The sequence below is a fragment of the Trichechus manatus genome, unplaced genomic scaffold, assembly GCF_000243295.1.
Source record: "Trichechus manatus latirostris isolate Lorelei unplaced genomic scaffold, TriManLat1.0 scaffold00001, whole genome shotgun sequence".
NCBI lineage: Eukaryota > Metazoa > Chordata > Mammalia > Sirenia > Trichechidae > Trichechus > Trichechus manatus.
Genome location: NW_004443937.1, coordinates 19,646,879 through 19,654,611, shown reverse-complemented (window position 1 = coordinate 19,654,611; position 7,733 = coordinate 19,646,879). Strand labels below are relative to the sequence as shown.

The window sequence follows — 7,733 nt, the reverse complement described above, 5'->3', positions numbered from 1 at the left end:
CAGAGATTAGCTGCATGTTGCATCTTCTTTTCAAGTCAGAGATTAGGGAGGTTGTTTATGACTTATGTCTCAAGGCCAATTTACAGACTTTTAACTAGTTACGTTTTCTTTTTTCACAGCATGGCCAATTTAGAGAGATTGTTACAGCATATTTCTATTTCTTAGGTCATCTAAATTCACAGTGACTTATACGTATGTTAAAGTGATCGACTGCTAACCAAAAGGTTGGCAGTTCGAAACCACCAGTGGCTTGGCAGGAGAAAGATGTGGTAGTCTGCCTCCGTAGACATTTACAGCCTTGGAAACCATATGGGGTTGCTATGAGTTGGAATCAATTTGATGACAGTGGGTTTGGTTTTTTGGTTTTATACATATGTGGTTTGAGAACATTCACAACTGAAGCATACATAACAGGTGGGTCTTACAATCTTAAGCCTTTAAAGGATGAGGGCCATCTCTTATTTGACATATGCCTTTAATGTACTGTGCTGGGTAGAAACACAACCAGAAGAAAATGAGAACTGCTCATAACTGGTCTTGAGTTTGGCGGGAGTAGTCTTACTTTTCCCCCTCTTCCGTTATTGTTATCATAAGTACTGGTATAGGCAGAAAACATAAATACTACATGTCCCACAGGCTATTTTATCCATCATGCCTCAAAGGCAGTGTAACTAGGTGGTACAAACTCAGGAGTTGGCATTTACTAGTTGTGTAACTTTGGACAGATGACTTACCCTTACTGTGCCTCCATTTCCTCAGCTGTAAAATGGGGACAGGAATAGTACCTATGTCACAGGGTTGTTGTGGAGAATAAATGAGTGACATGTTTATGTACACATATAAAGCATTTAAAATAGCACCTGGCATATAAGTCCTTAGTAAATGCAAACTATTGTAGTTGTATGTACAGTGCTTAGGGCCTATGAGCTCTTCATGCAAATATTTGAGACTTGAAAAAACATGTATTGGCTTTAAAATATAAAAGGAAAACAGCAAAATAAAAACCAATAAATATTAAAGAAGTTTTGTGGCAGGGACATTTACTGCTCATGAATATCACTGGGCTTTCCCGCATTTCTTAGTCCCCCTGCAGTTAGGCAGGGCCATGTGACTAGTTCCAGCCAGTGGGTGTGATTATAAGTGGCCTTTGTCCCTTCTGGTATGAAGGATTTAAGAGCCAGTGGAGGACTCTCTTGCTTACTCCTACCCAGAATTGGAGACTGAGGAGGTTATATGTTCTCATTGGGGCAGCTAGAAGGTAGTGAAGCCTTCTCAGGTCTGGATTCCCAAGTGACTGCATGGAGCAGAGCACCTTACCAGCCTACACTGGACACGTGGTGTGAGTCAGGAATAAACTTGTATTATGTTAAGCCACTGAGATTTTTTGGATTGTTGTTACCTCAGCAAAATCTAACCTAACCCAGCCAATACAAGTGTCTAACATAACATTATGCTACCCATTCAATTATACCTGACTCAATTCAACCCAACTCTTCCTTGCTGTTGTTGTGTGCCGTCAAGCCAATTCTGACTCATAGTGACCCTATAGGACAGGGTTTCCAGGGAGGGGCTGGTGGATTTGAACTGCTGACCTTTTGGTTAGCAGCTGAGCTCTTAACCACTACACCACCAGGGCTCCAAAACTCTTCCTTAGTTGTATATAGATGATATAGAATCAAAGTTCGAACAAAAATCGGGGTCTTAGTTTTGTTCACTTATATATTCCAACTGCCTAGAACAATGCCTGGGACACAGTAGATGTTCAATAAATTTTCATGATATGGGTATATTTTAACAGATTTGATAAGAGCATGGGTGATGACTTCAAAGGTAAGAATGCTCTGGATCTACAAAGGTCTTAAAATAGCTCTGATGGGTTTGGACACAATCAGGGAAGCCGGCTATGATGCATGTTGTTGAGAGAGAATTCTGATTCTTTGGGGTCCCACCCTAAAGTCAGGCTGATGACAAGAAGAAGACAAAATTCAGAGATGAATGAAATCACATTTCATCTTCAAGACCTTCCTCTTGTTCTTGCATTTTTAAATCCCGCTGTTTCCTATTGTTCTTTATACAGAAAAGGATAGAGCAAAACATTAACTTTTGAATAACAGAATAATTTAAAAATTACTCCAGAGCAAAGTCAGAAAAGGCAGTCATCTGTGAAATGGGTGGTAGACAGATGTGATGTGTAGCCTGCTAACCTGTACTTTTAACTTTTAAAACTTTAGTCTTAATTGTGAAGTATTATGTTGCCTTTAAATATAGAAATTTCAAGCTCTAAAACCATCACTATAAAATGACATCAGTAATTACACTGACAATAAGAGATACTAGCATGAACTCAATGCCAAAAATAAATCAGACCCTGGATAATGGGAGTCAAAGAAAACCGGCAGTGGAACTAAAGAAGTGAATATATTTGGGCTCTTCTTTCTTTGGGTTAGTTTTTATTTTGAAGTTGTGGTCCTACCCAAATTAGCTCTTCAAAAAAACAATATGATGGGTCAAGGGAAAGGCATTTGTTGGCTTCAGAAAAACCAGTGAAAATATGGGATTTGGGAAAATTTTTAATATTCCACCCTATAGTCATATAACAAAAATAGAGTGATATAACCATATCCAAACATTGACTATTTCATATTTTATTGGTCATTTGCTGTTTGTTTGTTTGTTTTGGTGAACTGGTAATACATTTCATTTGCCCATTTTTCTACTAGGTCGTTCATCTTTTAAATAAAAATATTTTTCGAAAAGGTAAAAGATTACAAATAAGTCTGTGTCCAGAGACTATCTGCTGGGATCTTTAGAGGACTTAAGAATCCCAGGCTTCTGCAGGATTCAGGGACAGACATAGCCGGCCAATGACAGCACAGCTGCTACTCCTGGTCCTGGTGACTGCAGTATGGGGCGCCCAGCCCAGGACTATATGGTCAGGACAGAACCTCTCAGTGTCTTCATGGGCGCCAAGAACCACGAGGAAAAGCCAGGTCCTAAGGACCAGCTAGGAGCCCTGGTGGCACAGTGGTTAAAAGCTCAGCTGCTAATCAAAAGGTCAATAGTTCGAATCTACCAGCCGCTCCTTGGAAACCCTATGGGGCAGTTCTACTCTGTCTTATAGGGTCACTATGAGTCAGATTCAACTCGATGGCAACGAGTTTTAAGGACCAGCTGCCTGAGCTGCGCAGTCACTGAAAGAAGAAGACCTGCTGCTCCAGGAAGCCCATACAGACACATCCTGCCTTTATAGATTCAACTGGAGCTACTGTGGAGAGATTGCGCCTGCCTGCCAACGCCTCTTTATTCAGGACACCTGCCTTTATAAATGCTCCGCCAACTTGGGGCCCTGGACCCAGCAGGTGGAGGAGAACTGGTGCAAAGAGCACATCTAGACGTGCCCCTGTTGGCACGGTGGGAGGACTACCACACCTCCTCCACCGGCAAGAGCAACTGGCACAAGGGCTGGAACTGGGCTGCAGGGTACGACCAGTGCCCAGTGGGGGCTACCTGCCACACCTTCGATTTCTACTTCCCTTCCCTGCAATCCATTCTGTGCAATGAAATCAGGAGTCACTCCTACAGAGTTAGCAACTACAGTTGAGGGAGCAGCTGCTGCATCCAGATGTGGTTTGACCTGGCCAAGGGCAACCCTAACGTGGAGGTGACAAAGTTCTGTTTTGTGACCACGAGCACTAAGACTGTGCCCCATGGGGTTGGTCCCTCCTGCTCACCCTGCCCTTCACACTGCTCTGGTTGTCCAGAGGAGCTCCTTCTACCCGATGCCTGTTCAGCCCTAAAGCTCCCAGCCACTCGGTTCCTGCTCCACGATGGCGTCTCTGACAGCCTATTTATATAAATAGACACCCTTGCTCCCAATACAAAAGATTTGCAAAAGAGTATAGGTTGGAAAGTAAGTCTCCCTCCAAAAACATACTGTATTTTGTCACTTAGTAAGATGGGAATGCTGTTTATAATGTTCTCCTGAGATGTTTTTAGATTTTTTAATGGTATTTAATATTTCCTTCCCTTTTTTTGACTAGTAAAATTTCAGCCTTCTTAGTTTATCTCCCCTGCAAAGCCACCCAACATACAATTGCAGGTGCCCATTTCCCATCAACCAGTGCCTTGCACTCTGTTTCCTGTCATAGCCCCTCTAGCTGTGATATATGAGTCTCAGGTGTTTAAGACCCTGTCTGCTAAATGCCATCTTCCAGGAAATTTTAGCTCTTTTCTTCCTGCCCTTCACCCCAACCAATACTCCTTAAATTCTTCTGATTTGGTTTCATCGTGCTCTCTTTGCAGAAAGCATGTCCTCCTTTGCTTTACTAATTTTGTTTGGGTTTTAGAGAAGAAATTTTTTTTTTTTTTTTTGTGGAAAATTGGAGTAAATTGTGGTGTGTAGTTAAAAGGAAGACTGCTCTAGGATGTTGAGAAATTCAAGGAAAGCTGGTCAAATAGCCATTATATGTCTCCCCCGAGGTATGACATGGGCCTGCTTTGGGGTCCTAAAGGAGAGTTTGGGGATCTTTTGCAGAAAGAGTCTCGTCTGAAGGAGAGAGGAGTCCTTCAGTCTAAAACAGGGTCAGGTTCATCAGCTCAGTTTGCTGTGACCAAAGCTTTCCACAGCTCATCACAGGAGATTACAGATGGGTGTTCTGAATATCTTCTAGAAACAGCCTGGACTCTGGGAGTCTGGTTTGGATGATCCATTTGGGCCTGGTATGGTGATCTAAGGAGCCCTGGTGGCACAGTGGTTAAAGCAATCAGTCTGCTAACCAAAAAGTCATCAGTTTGAACCCACAAGCTGCTCCACAGGAGAAAGATGTGGCTGTCTACTTCTGTAAAGATTTACAGCCTTGGAAACCCTATAGGGCAGGTCTACTCTGTCCTATAGGGTCACTGTGAGTCAGAATCGACTCAAAGGCAGTGGATTTGGTTTTTGGTTTATGGTGATCTACTTCTGAAGACTCAGCCATTGAAAACCCTGTGGAACACAGTTCCACTCTGACACACATGAGGTTGCCGTGAGCTGGAGTTGACTCCACTGTAACTGGTTTTCAGTGTCTTTGGAGTCCTCTGCTCCAGGCGGAATGATGAGTTTTGTGTTTTCCTTGTTCCCGGAAGAATGTTTAGCATTCCCATATAAACTTCCAGATAAACATGGTGGTATCTGAACTGCTGGTGGGGAGATGGGGAGATGGGTAGGAAGTGATGGGAGTGTGGCGAGAATCAATCTAGTTAGGTTCAATAAGCCCATCCCCTTTCCCCAGGTCCCAGATCCTGTGGAAATTGGGGATGAGGCTTTGTGATGAAAAGGGGAACAAATTGAAAGTATGCTTACAGGGTAGTTAGAGCCCCTACCTTCCTCCCCAGCCTTGCACAGCCAAGCCACAGGAGAAGAGAGGTGTATTCTCTGGAGAAATTAGACCTGAAAGGTTTCAGACTCGGTGACACCTTGTGCAGTGGAGGGCATGTGAGGCACTGGGCTGAAAACTGGAAAACTGAGGGATTAAATTCTACATATTGAACCATAGGTCTGTTAAGATGGCGTGGCATCAGACCTTGTCTAACTTCACAAAGAGGAGTAGAGAGAATCAAAATCAGCATCAGCCCAAGGTTAATTCCTATAAGGTGGAGGTCAGACATACCTCCTCTCTTCAACTTTTGTGGATTGAATTGTGTCCTCCCAAAATCTGTGTCAACTTGGCTAGACCATGATTCCCAGTATTGTGTGGTTGTCTACCATTTTGTGATCTGATGCGATTATCCTCTGTGTTGTAAATCCTAACCTCTGTGATGTTAATGAGTCAGGATTAGAGGCAGTTATGTTAATGAGGCAGGACCCAATCTACGGGATTATGTTGTAACTAGAGTCAATCTCTTTTGAGATATAAGACAGAGAATTGAGCAGAGAGGAGAGGGACCTCATACCACCAAGAAAGAAGTACCAGGAGCAGAGCGTATCCTTTGGACCTGGAGTCCCTGCACTGAGAAGCTCAAAGACCAGGGGACGATCAATGACAAGGACCTTTTCTCAGAACCAACAGAGAGAAAAAGCCTTCCCCAGGAGATGGTGCCTTGAATTAGGACTTCTAACCTACTAGACTGTGAGAGAATAAATTCTGTTTGTTAAAGCCATCACTTGTGGTATTCCTGTTATAGCAGCACTAGATAACTAAGGCACCAAACTTTTTACCAATTCTGACACCAGCCGTCCCTCCCATGGCACTCTCTACTTTTTGCTGTGTTCAATAATTCATTGTAATGGCCACACAGAACTCACAGACCATTCTCACAGTTATGGGGTTTATTAGGGAAGTAACAGGCTAAAATTCAAGATCAGGATCAGCTTGGAAGTAACAGGAACAACTCAGGATTACAGTTGTTTGATTAGGACAGCTTCTTCTTGACTGCTGCTGCTGGCCCCCGCTCTTGGCCTGGCCTCTGCCCTGCTCAGGCAAGTGTTACACAGCTCTTTAGCTCTGCAGTTAAGTACCCAGAGACATCCCACTCTGCCGTTATACTCCCTCCTGAAGGTGCTCAGCTTGAGCTTACTGGGATGGCAAAACTGACCAATCCCATCGTTAAGGTTCTATACATTTTATTTGCATGATCCCACCCCCACAAAGGCTCCATGCACCTTATATGCATTATTATCAGGCTGTCCCGAATTCTCTTGGTGAGCCACAAGCACCTTTATGCATAATCCCATCCAATCATTTTGTGGGAGTCACAAGACCATGGCTAAAAGGGTCATATTAATATAAATTCACCACACAAAAGGGACTCTTAGCTCTCTTTTTCCATCTTGGTCCCAGAATGTTGACAGCTGATTTTACATCCCACCCACACCATCCATGCCCCATTGCACCCAGGAAGTGACTGGCGGAGAAAAAATTTTCAGATACTGACATTTGGGAGTTTCCCAGTGAAAAAGCCAATCACCGTGCAGTAAAGCCAAGCAGCTGACAACCTTGTCCCGCACACACGTACAAAAAACCAAAAATCAAAAAACCCAAACCCATTGCCATTGAGTCGATTAGGACTCATGGTGACTCCATGCAGGGGTGGGATTATCTAATAGACAAGATAAGCATGATACTCATTTTGCTTACCAGATCATCTGTAGTGAACAATTTCACATTTTTTCACCATGTCAAACAGTCTGTTTCAAGGTATGGCTGGCATCTGTCCCTCTCCCAATCATATAGCACCTACCTACAGAATCAAAGCCTCTTTTCAAATTTACAATCCTTGACAGGGGCAGATGACCCAGTAAGCAAAGTAAGCACAGGCTTACTTGTGCTTACTTAGTAATCTGTAGTGAACATTTTCACATGGGTTTTACCACGTCAAAGATACTCATAACATTAATAAAACCATAACATCTAAATGTAACCATAACTCTAACCTTAAAACTAACCCAAATCAAACTCTAACCCTAACCCTAAAAGAAACCCTCACCCTATCTTTAGACATATCTCTAGCACTAATTATACACTTAAACTAAACCATAACACTAGACCTAACACGAAGTCTAACCCTAATACTAGACCTAACCTAAACATAAACCAAACCTTAACCTTAACTCTAATTCTAGCCCTACCTCTAAACATAACCCTAATTCTAAACCCTATCCCTAGACATAACACTCAACCTGTCTCTAACCATAACAGTAAGCTGAACCCAAATTCTAATCAATCTTTAGCCCTAGCCCAAAATCAACCCCTAAA

The 7,733-nt window shown here is 42.9% G+C and overlaps 1 pseudogene; it reads left to right on the top strand.

Moving 5' to 3' along the window:
- Positions 1-1,811: 1,811 nt before the first annotated feature.
- Positions 1,812-3,797, top strand: LOC101354469 (folate receptor alpha-like; annotated as a pseudogene).
- The last annotated feature ends 3,936 nt before the right edge of the window (positions 3,798-7,733 follow it).